General features: G+C 38.9%; 1 pseudogene; it reads left to right on the forward strand.

Annotated features, from left to right (window-relative positions):
- The first annotated feature begins 1,083 nt into the window (after positions 1 to 1,083).
- On the forward strand, positions 1,084 to 2,074 carry LOC109557852 (chromobox protein homolog 3 pseudogene; annotated as a pseudogene).
- The last annotated feature ends 13,896 nt before the right edge of the window (positions 2,075 to 15,970 follow it).

The following is a 15,970-nucleotide window of genomic DNA, read 5'->3' on the forward strand; positions in this document are numbered from 1 at the left end:
TGCTGCTGCTGCTACTTCTAAGTCACTTCAGTAGTGTCCAACCAGGCTCTCCCGTCCCTGGGATTCTCCAGGCAAGAACACTGGAGTGGGTTGCCATTTCCTTCTCCAATGTGTAAAAGTGAAAACTGAAAGTGAAGTCGCTCAGTCGTGTCTGACTCCTAGCGACCCCATGGATTGCAGCCTACCAGGCTCTTCCGACCATGGGATTTTCCAGGCAAGAGTACTGGAGTGGGGTGCCATTGCCTTCTCTGTTAATTATGCTATAGAACAGTAAATATTTGGAATACTGTATCTTTTAAAAATCATGTTTTTTTTTGAAGAGCATTTAATAGTCAGAAAATGCTCATAGTATTCAGAGACACGTGTTGTTCTGATTGATAGTGATCCATTAACATTTGACGAATATGAAATGAATGATGTAGTGTTACATGAAAAGAGCAAGGCACAAAAATGCATCCATAAACAAGTAATATCCCAATTTTGGTAATTCTCTCTCATCTCTCATGGCTGAAAGGAAATCTCTCAAAATGTTAACAGTGGTTGTCTCTGTGAAGTGGAAGACAATTTTAATTTTCCTTCTTATGCTTTTGGGGCTTTTCTGTACTTGATCTTCCATTACTTTCACAAATAGATGAAAACCTACCCAATGCTCTTTGAAAAGATTCTTTCCCACAAAGGGAACTCACTGGTGCAAATATTTTTAGAAAATCTATCAATCTGACGTCTTTTCCTGCACTTTTTCATGGTAACCTGCTGCTGAACACTGAGGGAGTTTAGTGGAATGGCAATGAGCTGGAAAGACCAGCTTCAGCCTGCAGTTAGCTTGCAATGAGATATAGTCTAAAAATGCATGTTTTTAAGTTATGCTTTATGTAGCCTCAGGTAGTCACTTACCTTTATCACTTCACTGCTAGCCGTCCCTTGATAAAACCAGGTCAAACACATGGAGAATCAATTCCCCAGATTATGTCTGGTACAGATCTGTCAGGAAATGTTCACTAAGGATGTCCTGATGAGAAAAGGAGAGCAGTTGTGTATCAAATGTAGAAAACTCCTCAGGCTTTCGTCCAATCCATGGTGAGCATGTCTTTTCTCTATGAGTCAAAAAGACAAGCAGGGGAGGGCAAGCCATGGAGTGAGAGCTGAGGAAGGCTAGTGAAAGTGAGGGCCATAGGTGAGGAGGAGTTAGGAGAGCTCTCATGCACAAAGATGTGCCTTGGGGGACATTTGTACAGTGAGACTTCCATTCTGCTTTTCTGTCCCCTGGAGAGTTGCAATGATTGATGCTGTCCTCACTGTGGGGGGTGCCGTGGCAGGAGGGGACAGGGCTAGGGCCTGAAGCAAAGACGATGGTGAGACCCACAGGGAGCCCTCGCACTCCTACCCAACTCTGCAGGGTAGCTGGGGTTGTATATTCACCCAACACATGAGAATTAAAGGGAACTCGAGCTTGAGGCTTTCAGGACTGGAGATGAGGGACACCTGGGGCAGCGCGAAGGTGGGGAATGATAGCTCTTCCAGTTTGCAATAAAAATAGCCTCCAATAAAACTGCATTGCAAAGCATGGGAAAGAAACAGAATGGAAAGACTAAAAGTCGGAAAGAACAGCCTGAAGAATTGTGATGGAAAAAGACAGAACTGACTTGTAGTGAAAGGGTAGGGGATGGTATTTCCTCAAGTAAAAAGGAACTATAGATGTTGATGATATTGGGACTCTGAAGGAAACTCAGATTACCCAGAGTTAATTGAAACACTTCTTAATTCTCCAACAGCTAGTACAGAAAAAGGTGGTACAAAAAGAAAATCTTTATCAGGCAGTGAATCTGATGCCAGGAAATCAAAGAAAGAGATGCTGCTATCAAATCAACAGGCTGTGTCAGGGGTGATCCTGAATGAATAACTGGTGCACAGACAGCAGTGGAGAATTCATGTTTCTCATGCAACGGGCAGGAAGATTCAGATGAGGCAGACTTGGTGCTGGTAGAAGCAGCAAAGATGAGGTGTACTCAGATTGTAACTGCTACTTATGCACAGACTAACTTGACATTCTCGTCCAGAAAATGAAGCTCAATAATGGCCTACATTGCCATACATATAATTTCATATATACATAAACTGATGTATATAAACGGTGGGTCTTGGTTTTTGGTTTATTAGTGTGAAGAAATAACTAGATTCTAAAGAAAATAAAGTTTCATATATTCATTTTGAAGTTGTATTAGAGGCGCTGGTTTTTGTTTTTTATTTATTTATTTTTTGAGTCTATAGATCATGGCATCTGATCCCATCACTTCATGGCAAACAGATGGGGAAACAGTGGCTGACTTTATTTTATTTGGGCTCCAAAATCACTGCAGATGGTGATTGCAGCCATGAAATTAAAAGATGCTTACTCCCTGGAAGGAAAGTTATGACCAACCTAGATAGCATATTAAAAAGCAGAGACATTACTTTGCCAAAAAAGGTCCACCTAGTCAAGGCTATGGTTTTTCCAGTGGTCATGTATGGATGTGAGAGTTGGACTGTGAAGAAAGCAAAGCGCCGAAGAACTGCTGTTTCTGAACTGTGGTGTTGGAGAAGACTCTTGAGAGTTCCTTGGACTGCAAGGAGATCCAGCCAATCCATCCTAAAGGAGATCAGTCCTGGGTGTTCATTGGAAGGACTGATGTTGAAGGTGAAACTCCAATACTTTGGCCACCTCATGCGAAGAGCTGACTCATTGGAAAAGACCCTGATGCTGGGAAAGATTGAAGGCAGGAGGAGAAGCGGACAACAGAGGATGAGATGGTTGGATGGCATCACCGACTCGATGGACATGGGTTTGGGTGAACTCTGGGAGTTGGTGATGGACAGGGAGGCCTGGCGTGCCGTGGTTCATGGGGTCGCAAAGGGTTGGACACGACTGAGTGACTGAGCTGAACTGAACTGAGTCTATAGTTCTGGTCACTTTGAACAAATAAATAAAGCTTTCTTAGTTGCTTCCTTTATCATAAAAAACCATTCGCTAACATGATACATTATTTCCTCTGCATTAGGGAACGTATTTTCTAAATGTTGGAGGAAATCTTCACAGTCATTACTCAATCTGATTTTGTTTTTAACTCATATATGCCTACAGACCATTCTGGGTTTTTTGTTTATTTGCTGTTTTTTTTTGTGTGTGTATACATAAAACACATGTAAATGATTTTCACTTCTTTATTTTTATTTTTTAAAAACATTTGCCAAAAAAAATGCCAATTCATAATCATGGATAAGCCCACATTTCTGGGATGCTCTTACTCTGAGCAGCCTAAGAAATAAATCAATTCAAGTAAAATGGAAATTTTCCTGAAACCTTATCCTTTCAAATTAGGTAGTTGATTCTGTGATTATCTGTAAAATTTAAATATAATATAAATAAGTTAAATTGGACAATACAAGCAGTTGTATTTGAATCCATATCTATAACTACATATAAAAGGAAGTTTATTTGCAAAACTCCTGACAGGAAAAATTTCATCACTAACAAGAATCTGCCCACCCAGATGAGAAACTAGAAAAATCCTAATGTGTTTTAATTAGCTAAGCAAGACTGAGTTAAATGGACATTGACAGGTTTCTTCTAGTGAAGCTCTTCTTTCCTAGAGTTGAAATCCCTGTGCTGTGTCAACTAAGAGCTCAATGTCTAAGACTTTGCTCATGAAAACCTAACTGGGTGGTTAGCGACATCAGTTTAGGACCTGCTAGAATAAATGGGTGAATAAGCTTTTGTAATCTAAACTATTGATCTACATGTTTTTCTTTATCTCAACTGATTCTTCACATATAGGTTCAATCTTTTCAGTATCTGGATTATTGGTTCAGCAGAAGCATGGAAAACCAAGAACATCGTAGTAATCAGAATGTTACCCAGTTAATTATGGCTCCTCTTAGTGTAGAAATTATACTATAAAATTATAGAACAAATTTCCTGTATCACCCCTTACACACAAATCAGTTCAGTTCAGTTTAGTAGCTCAGTCATGTCCAACTCTTTGCGACCCCATGCCCTGAAGCACGCCAGGCTTCCCTGTCCATCACCAACTCCCGGAGCTTACACAAACTCATGTCCATAGAGTCAGTGGTACCATCCAACCATCTCATTCTCTGTTATCCCCTTCTCCTCCTTCCTTCAATCTTTCCCAGCATCAGTGTCTTTTCAAATGAGTCAGTTCTTCGCATCAGGTGGCCAAAGTACTGGAGCTTCAGCTTCAGCATCAGTTCTTCGAATAAATATTCAGGACTGATTTCCTTTAGGATCTGGTTGGATCTCCTTGCAGTCCAAGGGACTCTCAAAGTGTTCTCCAGCATCACAGTTTAAGAGCATCAATTCTTCGGTGCTCAGCTTTCTTTATAGTCCAACTCTCACATCCATACATGACTACTGGAAAAACCATAGCTTTGACTAGATGGACCTTTGTTGGCAAAATAATGTCTCTGCTTTTTAATATGCTGTCTAAGTTGGTCTTTTCCTCCTCCTTGTTCCTTTTCTTCCAAGGAACAAGCATCTTTTAATTTCATGACTAGAGTCACCATCTGCAGTGATTTGGGAGCCCCCAAAATAAAGTCTCTCACTGTTTCCATTGTTTCCCCATCTATTTGCCATGAAAATGGGACCGGATGCCTTGATCTTAGTTTTCTGAATGTTGAGTTTTAAGCCACCTTTTTGACTCTCCTCTTTCATTTTCATCAAGAGGCTCTTTAGTTCTTCTTCACTTTCCTCCATAAGGGTGGTATCATCTACACATCTGAGATTATTGATATTTCTCCTGGCAATCTTGATACCAGCTTGTGCTTCCTCCAGCCCAGCGTTTCTCATGATGTAGTCTCCATATAAGTTAAATAAGCAGGGTGACAATATATAGCCTTGACATACTCCTTTCAGATCTGGAACCAGTCCGTGGTTCCATGTCAAGTTCTAACTGTTGCTTCTTGACCTGCATACAGATTTCTCAGGAGGCAGGTCAGGTGGTCTGGTATTCCCATCTCTTTCAGAATTTTCCAGTTTGCTGTGATCCACACAGTCAAAGGCTTTGGCATAGTCAAAAAGCAGAAGCAGATGTTTTTCTGATATTCTCTTGCTTTTTCGATGATCCAACGAATGTTGGCAATTTGATCTCTGGTTCCTCTAATTTTTCTAAATCCAGCTTGAACATCTGGAAGTTCATGGTTCATATACTGTTGAAGCCTGGCTTGGAGAATTTTGACCATTACTTTGCTAGCGTGTGAGATGAGTACAATTGTGCAGTAGTTTGAGCATTCTTTGGCATGGCTTTTCTTTGGGATTGGAATGAAAACTGACCTTTTCCAGTCCTGTGACCACTGCTGAGTTTTCCAAATTTGCTGGCATATTGAGTGCAGCACTTTCACAGCATCATCTTTCAGGATTTGAAATAGCTCAACTGGAATTCCATCACCTCCACTAGCTTTGTTCGTAGTGATGCTTCCTAAGGCCCACTTGACTTCACAATCCAGGATGTCTGGTTATAGGTGAGTGATCACACCATCGTGGTTACCTGGGTCATGAAGATCTTTTTTGTATAGTTCTTCTGTGTATTCTTGCCACCTCTTCTTAATATCTTCTGCTTCTGTTAGGTCCATACCATTTCTTTCCTTTATTGAGCCCATCTTTGCATGAAATGTTCCCTTGGTATCTCTAATTTTCTTGAAGTGATCTTTAGTTTTTTCCATTCTATTGTTTTGCTCTATTTCTTTGCACTGATCGCTGAGGAAGGCTTTCTTATCTCTCCTTGCTATTCTTTGGATCTCTGCATTCAAATGGGTATATCTTTCCTCTTCTCCTTTGCCGTTCGCTTCGCTTCTTTTCTCAGCTTTTTGTAATGCCTCCTCAGACAACCATTTTGCCTTTTTACATTTCTTTTTCTTGGGGATGGTCTTGATTCCTGCCTCCTTTACAATGTCATGAATCTCTGTCCATAGTTCATCAGGCACTCCTAAAACTGGAAAAGACTGATGCTGGGAGGGATTGGGGACAGGAGGAGAAGGGGATGACAGAGCATGAGATGGCTGGATGGCATCACCAACTCGATGGACATGAGTTTGAGTGAACTCCAGGAGATGGTAATGGACAGGGAAGCCTGGCGTGCTGCAATTCATGGGGTCGCAAAGAGTCAGACACAACTGAGTGACTGGAATGAACTGAACTGAATGATAGTGACCATCTTTTACGTGATTATTTAACTTCTCTTTATCTACTTTGGTAAAATATCTATTTAAGAGTTTTGCATACTTGAAAAATAAAAAGAATGTTTTCCAACTGTATATTGTTTACCTTCTATAAACACTGGTGAACAATAGTCAATAGTTTTATATTAAAAAATAAAATGGATATGCAAATTTGCACTTTTGCAAATCATCAGTAGCTATAACATTTTAGCTAATTTCTGCCCTTGTTAATTATCTAGAGTTATATTTCATAACACTTGAAAATGTGTTTCTTCAAATGTCTCTGGGACACACTGTCATCCTTTTACTCTGTAAATAATTGCACCCTTTATCAGGTTGAAAATTTATCTTCAGGTTCTTAAGTATTCCATCCTCCCTGACCCAGATTTCCTTAGAATTTTAAAGAAGACCTCTGGTCACTCCAATATAGCTTTTCAGTCTTCTGGAGTTTACCTTCAGCGTCTGCACATCCTCAAATGATCATCTGGCTTTAGAGGCTACCATCACTGGGTAGAAATGTGGGAATCCAGTTCCTATTGCCTGTTGAAGGGTCAAAGATGGCAAGTGGAGCAGGGAGTAATGATAGTCCTCTAGGAACAAAGTTCTAGACACAATGGGCAGGAATTACATATGCCTTTTTCCTTAGAGACACTGTCGTACCTGTGAATTAAGTTCTAGAATGTGATGATGGCAGTGTTTAACCACTTATTTTTGGTTAAATAAGCTTTAGTGGCATACTTAGGCATTGAAATTCTTCCAAATTTGGTACACATGTATGGTGGTGGTGTAATATGTGTTGGGTGGTGGTGTTATTTAATCGCTAAGTTGTGTCCGACTCTTTATGAGCCCATGGACTGTAGCCCACCAGGCCCCTGTGTCCAAGGGATTACCCAGGCAAGAATTCTGGCATGGGTTGCCATTTCCTTCTCTAATACATTTGTCTAGATATTTTATAATCTATTATCCTATATGTATTATGTATTTCTATATATAATTTTAAGCCATTTATTTAACCTGAACCTTGATTAAGTAGAATATACTTCCCAATTAACCTTGATAACAGAAGTTACCACATTTAAGCTTGAAAGAATGAAATGATGTAGGAGTTCTATACTTATAGATTAAAAAAAACAAACAAACATGTCACTATAGTATAAAATTTGGTCACAGAGATTAACTATCTCATTTTGTAAACTGTCCATAGCATTCAGTTGAACAACAGCTGACCTTCTACCTGACTGTTACAGAATCATTCAATTTTGTATTTAAGTCTTTTCATTATTTTAACAAATTTTAATGAAATAAATTATTTTAATGAAATACAAAGACTTTTGTATTTAAGTCTTTTCATTATTTTAAAAATTGTTATTTTCAGTTCAGTTCAGTTGCTCAGTCGTGTTCAACTCTTTGCAACCCCATGAACTGCAGTACGCCAGGCCTCCCTGATCATCACCAACACCCAGAGTTCACTCAAACTTACGTCCATTGAGTCAGTGATGCCATCCAGCCATCTCATCCTCTGTCATCCCTTCTCCTCCTGCCCCCAATCCCTCCCAGCATCAGTCTTTTCCAATGAGTCAACTCTTTGCATGAGGTAGCCAAAGTACTGGAGTTTCAGCTTTAGCATCATTCCTTCCAAAGAACACCCAGGACTGATCTCCTTTAGAATGGACTGGTTGGATCTCCTTGCAGTCCATGGGACTCTCAAGAGTCTTCTCCAACACCACAGTTCAAAAGCATCAATTCCTCAATGCTCAGTTTTCTTCACAGTCCAACTCTCACATCCATACATGACCACTGGAAAAAGCATAGCCCTGACTAGTCGGACCTTTGTTGGCAAAGTAATGTCTCTGCTTTTGAATCTGCTATCTAGATTGGTCATAACTTTCCTTCCAAGGAGTAAGCGTCTTTTAATTTCATGGCTGCAGTCACCATCTGCAGTGATTTGGGAGCCCAAGAAAATAAAGTCTGACACTGTTTCCACTGTTTCTTCATCTATGTCCCATGAAGTGATGGGACCAGATGCCATGATCTTCGTTTTCTGAATGATGAGTTTTAAGCCAACTTTTTCACTCTCTTCTTTCACTTTCATCAAAAGGCTTTTTAGTTCCTCTTCACTTTCTGCCATAATGGTTGTGTCATCTGCATATCTGAGGTTATTGATATTTTTCCTGGCAATCTTGATTCCAGCTTGTGTTTCTTCCAGTCCAGCGTTTCTCATGATGCACTCTGCATATAAGTTAAATAAGCAGCGTGACAGTATACAGCCTTGATGTACTCCTTTTCCTATTTGGAACCAGTCTGTTGTTCCATGTCCAGTTCTAACTGTTGCTTCCTGACCTGCATATAGGTCTCTCAAGAGGCAGGTTATTTTACTCTAGTGAATTCTACACATTTGTGAATAATTAGTGAAATTCTGAATATGCTGTTGATTAAAATATGTTTTTAAGACACTCTCAGAATTTAAATAATGACCATGGTATATTCCAGTACTTAAAAATAAGATATCATAATTACTTTGAGGAGGAAAACTTTTTAAATTCTACAATAAAAGCATTTAGGAACTCTGGAATGAAGTGATCTCTATACTGTTCTCCATAGTGGTTTTATCAATTTACATTCCCACCAACTGTGAAAGAAGGCTCCCTTCTCTCCACACCCTCTCCAGCATTAATTGTTTGTAGACTTTTTGGTGATGGCCATTCTGACTGCTGTGAGGTGATGCCTCACTGTAGTTTTGATTTGCATTTCTCTGTGGCTTAGCTGGTAAAGAATCCACCTGCAATGCAGGAGACCTGGGTTGGATCCCTGGGTTGGGAAGATCCCCTGGAGAAGGGAAAGGCTATCCGATCCAGTATTCTGGCCTAGAGAATTCCATGGGGTTGAAAAGTGTCGGACATGACTAAGTGACTTTCATTTTCACTAATTATTGATGTTGAGCATCTTTTCACGTGTCTACTGGCCATCAGTATGTCTTCTCTGGTGAAATGTCTATTTTGGTTTTCTGCCCATTTTCTGACTGGGTTGTTTTTGTTGTTCTTGACTTGTATGAGCTGTTTGTGTATTTTGGAAATTAAGCCTCTGTCTGTCAAATCATTTGCAAATACTTTCTCCCAGTCTGCTGGCTGTCTTTTCATTTTGTTTATGGTTTCCTTCACTGTGCAAAAGCTTGTAAGTTTTATTAGGTTCAACTTATTTATTTTTGTTTTTATTTCTACTGCTTTGGGAGACCAACCTTAAGAAAACAGTGCTGCAATTTATGTCAGAGAATGTTTTGCCTATGTTCTCTTCTAGGAGGTTTATGGTATCCTGTCTTATATTTAAGCCTTTAAGCAATTCTGAGTTTATTTTTGTGTATGGTGTGAGGAAATGTTTTGATCTCATTGATTTACATAAGGCAGTCTTCCCGCCATCACTTGCTAAAGAGATGATCTTACCTCCACTGTTCCTCCATTCATTCTTGCCTTGTCTAAGATTAATTTCCCAGTAGGAATGTGGGTTTATTTCTGGTCTCTCTATTTTGCTCCATGGATACATACACCTGTTTTTGTGCCAATATCCTGCTGTTTTGATTACTATAGCTTTGTAGTGTTGTTTGAAGTCTGGGAGAGCTTCCAGCTTTGTTGTTTTTCCTCAGGATTGCTTTGGCAATTATGGGTCTTTTATGATACAATACAAATTTTAGCATTATTTGTTCTAGTTCTATGGAAAATGTCATAAATTATTTGATAGGGATCACATTAAACCTGTAGATTGTTTAGGGGTAGTATGGGCATGTTAACAATATTAATTCTTTCAATCCAAGAGCATGGACTATCTTGCCATGTCTTTAAATCATATTTAGTTTCCTTTATCAATGTCTTATTGTTTTCAGCATCAAAGTTTTTCACCTCTTTGGTCAAGTTTACTACTAAGTTTTTTTAATGTGAATTTAAAGTGGATTTAAAAAAAACTTTTTCTTTTTGATGTTTCATTGTTAGTATGAATATATGCAAGTGATTTTTGTATGTTAATGCTGTATACTGCTACCTTGCTGAATTTGTTTATCAGTTCTAGCAGTTTTTGTGGGGAGTCTTTCTACTTTCTCTATATATTATCATGTCATCTCCATATAAAGACAATTTTACCTCTTTTCTTTCAATTTGGATACCTTTCATTTCTTTTTCTTGTCTAATTGCCATGCTGTGCTGTGCTTAGTCATTTAGTCATGTCTGACTCTTTGCGACCCTATGGACTGTAGCCCACCAGGCTCCTCTGTCCATGGGGATTCTCCAGGCAAGAATACTGGAGTGGGTTGAAATGCCCTCCTCCAGAGGATCTTCCCAATCCAGGGATTGAACACAGGTCTCCCACAATGCAGGCAGATTCTTTACCATCTGAACCACCAGGGAAGCCCATGAAAACTGGAATGGGTAGCCTATCCCTTCTCTAGGGGATCTTCCCAACTCAGGAATCAAACTGGGGTCTCCTGCATTGCAGGTTGATTCTTTATCAGCTGAGCTATCAGGGAAGCCCAACTGCCATGGCTAGGACTTCCAATACGATGTTGAATAGAAGCAGTGAGAGTGGGCACCCTTGTCTTATTCCAGGTTTTAACAGGAAGGCTTTCAGCTTTTTACCATTGAGTATTATGTTGCTGTGGGTTTGTCACAAATAACTTTTATTATGTTGAGATATGTTCCCTCTATACCCAGTTTGGCAAGAGTTTCTTTTTTTTTTTTTTTTAATCACAAATGGATGTTGACTTTTTCAATGACAGAATCAAAGAGGAAATAAAAAAAATACCTAGAGATAAATGACAATAAAAATACAACTAATACAAAACTGCGGTAAAAGCAGTCATAAGAGAGAAGTTCACAGCAATACAGACCTTTCTCAAAAAACAAGAAAAATCCCAAATAAACAACTTAAAGGAATTAGAAAAACAAAACCTGAAGTTATCAAAAGGAGGAAAAGAAAAACAAACAAAACCTAAAGTCATCAGAAGGAAAGAAAGAATAAACATTAGTGAGGAAGTAAATAAATTAGAGATTTAAAAAAATAGGGGAAAAAAACACAATCAAACCAACACCTGTGTTTTTGAAAGGGTAAACAAAAATCAACAAACCTCTGGCCAGGCTCACCAAGAAAAGAAACAGGACCCAAATAACCTAAATAAGAAATGAAAAAGAAGAAATAATGGCCAATACTTCAGAAATATTAAAAAAAAAACCTTAAGAGAATACTATGAACAATTGTATGCCATGAAACTGGACATCCTGGAAGATACAGACAAGTTTCTAGAAACATACAATCCATCAAAACGAATCAAGAAGATATAGACCTATGAATAGACTGATCAGTAGCAGTGAAGCAGAATCTGTAATAAAATAATCCCCTGCAAACAAAAGTCTAGGACTAGATGGCTTCACTAGGAAATTCTACCAAACATACAAAGAACTTATACCAATCCTTCTCAAACTCTTCCAAAAGACTGAAGAGGAAGGAACACTCCTAAGGTCACTCTGTGAAGTCACCATCACTGTGATACCAAAACCAGACAAAGACACAACCAAAAAAGGAAATTATAGGTCAATATCTTTGGTGAGTACAGATGCAGAAATTCTCAACCGAGTATTAGCAAACTGAATCCAATAACACATGAAAAAGATGACTGTACACCATGATCAAGTTGGATTCATCCCAGGGTCACAAGGATGGTTCAACACACAAATCAAGGAGCTACACCACATCAACAAAAGAAAGGACAAAAACCACATGATCAATCCAACAGATGCAGAAAAAGCATTTGCTAAAACTCACTGTTCTTTTTAAACATAGTTTAGCCCAGTGAGAAGCTGACTGTTGCATTAGCTTTTTAGTTCTGAGGATTATAGATATGTGATATTTATACTGTCTTGAACACACAGAGAAAAAAAGTCATTTTGAAACAGAAAACTGCTTCATTCCATAAGCATGCCATTAATGCATGACTCAAGATGTCATAGTTTGGATGAGATAGTGAAATTCCTTAGATGAATCAACTGAAAGCAGCTGCTTCATTTTGGAAAGATTTTGGAAAGATTTAGAGATATGTAAATTGAAGATAGTAGACTGCAAGGGAGGAAAAAAGAGATAAGTGAAAAGATATCATTAAAAATACAAAATGATTAAAAATAGTCATTATGACTACTGGGCCAATTGAAAAAATTCACACCCATTCATCTTGCAAGGAATACCTCCAAACGAAAATACAACTCTAGTTCTACTAGTACATATTTGATATTGACAGATATTTTGAGATTATGAACTTGAAACCCTTGGGAGTCATCATAGAACAAATGAACTAATATTCTTTGAAAATCCCAGTCCAAGAAAGTTTGTTCTCAATAATAACAATTCATGTTTATAAGGTGTCTTTCATTCAACTCTTAAGACTCTGTGCACAGATACATTTAAATATGCACGGTCATATATCACTGTCTTCATACATCACAGGCCAAATGTTTCAATTCCTTGGACATAAAGCAAGTCTTTATTTCATATATGAAAATACAATCTCTACCCCCACCATACAAATTCTCTATAAATAGCACCTTCTCATTTATGCTCCTATATTGCTTGTGTTGAAGGATTGTTAATGCAATCTTTTCTTAAAGAAATGTTTAAAAAATTCTTTAAAAACAAAACACCTGTGTTTTCTGGCAGGACAACAATGTATCAGCCAAAATAGCTTTATTTAATGACTGACTGTGGTTAGCTAGCGCCCCATAATTCATTTCATAATTGGAAAAAAATGTAACATTTGCTGACATCATCTGAGTGCTGATCTGGACCCACTGAACAGGGAGTTTTCCAACAAAAACGATTTAACTTTCCACTTCACAATTCAGGAAGAATTTAGGATTATGGCATTCATGGAGTCTAGAAATGGTTTTCATTTTCAGCATTTTAGCTCAAAGTTTGAACAGGATGGAAAACAGGACATAGTTTAATTTCCAAGGCAAAATTTCACCTGTACAATCGTACTTCCTCTTATGCATGTTGATACCAAACTGAGATAAAACATATTAAGTTCTGAAGAGAAAACAGCCTTTTAGAAGTGAAAAATTAAATGGAAGTTCTAATTAGTAAGGTCAGACAGAGTTACTGTAAGTTCTATTCTGAGTTTCTTCAACAAATATGTACTCACCTGATTCTTGATTACTTAGCTCTCCAGTCTATTTGAATGTCTGCAGTGCAAAAATATCAATATATATGGATTACTTCAACAATTATTCTAAAGTAATACACTACCAGTTGCAGTGGCATTATTTGATAGTGATAGATAATAGATACATACTTTACTGTAAATATGGGTAAAGAACATCTACCCTAACCTTTCTTAACAAAGCTCATCTTTGTATCAGACAGGAGACAGAGAAACTTATTTTTAAAGCTGCCACCTTCCATATTTTTATCTCTTATTTAAACACCCTTATGAATACCCCTAATTCTCTAGGCTGGAGTTAATTCCAAAGTCATAACCTAGGTTTAAATCCATCTGTCTGCTTACCCTGCGCTGGCATCTGAACAGTTGAAATGACTGAAAATCAAAACGCATAACTGTGTGTCTTGCTCCCTCTTTAAGTTTCACAGCAGCAAATCTCAGATGGGCACACAACATGCCCAGAATACTACTAAGATTGAATAACATCTTCACTATCTTACTTTCCTACCTTAGTCTGCTCAACCTGTCGTAACAGGATACGAGGCTATGTGGCTTAAGCAACAGAAATCACTCTTACAATTCCAAAGGTAGAGAAGTCCAGTATCGGTGTTGGCAATTCCACTTTCTCGTGAGGGCCCTCTTCCTGGCTTGTGGATGGCTGTGTTTTCACAGTGCAGAGATAGATTCATTCTTTCTTTTTCTCAAGATCCCTGCTCCTTTCCTCTCTTCTTCCCTCCTTCCCTCTTCATATAATGCCACACTCCTATCAGGTTAGAGCTCCCCCTTTATGGGTTCATTTAATCTCAACTCAGGTGGCACTAGTGGTAAAGAACCCACTTGCTAAGGCAGGAGACAAAAGAGATGCGGGTTTGACCCCTGGGTCAGGAAGATTCCCTGGAGGAGGGTATGGCAACCCACTCCATTACTTTTGCCTGGAGAATTCCATGGACAGAGGAGTCTGGCAGGCTACAGTCCACGGAGTCGCAAATAGTCGGACACGTCTGAGCACACACACACACACACACACACACACACACACACACAAATATATATATATATATTAATATACTGCCTCCTAAAGACCCTATCTATAGATAAAGACACAGACACATTGGGAGTTAGGGCTTCAACATATAAGCTTTAGGGAGAAACAACTCAGTTCATAGCAATTCTCAAATAATCATTTCACTCAGCTCTGAAACTCATTCAGCTTCTTCCCTACCCCACTACTTAACATATAGTGGAAGTGTGAAAGTTGCTCTGTTGAGTCTGACTCTTTGCATCCTCATGGACTATTCCCTGCCAGGCTCCTCTGTCCATGAAATTCTCCAGGCAAGAATACTGGAGTGGGTAGCAGGCAAATGAATTCTTTACTGTCTGAGCCACCAGGAAAGCCCAAGAATACTGCAGCCCTTCTCCAGGGATCTTCCCAACCCAGGAATTAAACCTGGGTTTTCTTCATTACAGGCAGATTCTTTATCAGCTGAGCCACCAGAGAAGCCCCACTACTTAACATATGCTTATCATAAATTTATCAGGAAAGTAGAAGCAGCTAGACAGAAATCCCTCTGAAAACTACCAGTCTACTTGCAACATTACTCCTCTTCTGCTTCCTTCTCATTACTACAGATGACGTAGCTAGGCTCAGGTCAAAGGACAACCTGATCAGGTCATCCCCTGTGTTCCAGATCTTTTCTAGTGACTTAATTTCTATAATTATCTCTAATATCTCAGATCTGTATGTCCTGTGAATTGTTCCTTTTTTCTGCTGCTCCTCATAAAAATTCTCTTCAAAGAGTTATCCAGAGTTGCTGCTCTTACTTTTTCAATTCACATTCTCTCCTAACCTACCTCAATTGGACACCTGTCCCTACAACTCCAAGGACTCTGCCATTCCTCTCTTGCTTGCCCTCTTAGCAGTATTCAAGAAAGTTGACCATTCTTTCCTTCTTTGAAAAAATTTAATTTTTTTACTGTGATAAGAATACAGCATGAAATATACTCTCAGATTTTCAAGTGTACAATATAGTATAATCTATAAGCACAATTTTGTAGAGCAGATCCCTAGAACTTATGAACTTTCCATCTTGAAACAGTTACTTTTCTTGGAATCCATGATCCCATACTCTCCTGGTTTCTCTCTATTTCATTGGCCTTTGCTTCTCAAGTCTTCTACATGGGCTCTGCCTTCTCCTCTATCTGAATGCTAAAGGTATGAGCACTCCAGGGCTCTGCTTTGGTCTCCCTTCTTTTCTCTATGTATGCAGTTTTCCCAATTAACCTCATTCAGTACCATGGCTTTAAATACGATCTGTATGCTGATGATTTCCAAATCTCTATGTTCAGCTCTGATGTCTCTTTTAAGCTCCAGACTAAACATCCAGGTTCCTATTTGACATATCCACACCGATTTTAAATAGGTTTGCTGCTGCTGCTGCTGCTAAGTCACTTCAGTCGTGTACAACTCTGTGCAACACCATAGAGGGCAGCCCACCAGGCTCCCCCGTCCCTGGGATTCTCCAGGCAAGAACACCAGAGTGGGTTGCTATCTCCTTCTCCAATGCATGAAAGGGA

This window comes from Bos indicus, chromosome 4, assembly GCF_029378745.1.
Source record: "Bos indicus isolate NIAB-ARS_2022 breed Sahiwal x Tharparkar chromosome 4, NIAB-ARS_B.indTharparkar_mat_pri_1.0, whole genome shotgun sequence".
Lineage (NCBI taxonomy): Eukaryota > Metazoa > Chordata > Mammalia > Artiodactyla > Bovidae > Bos > Bos indicus.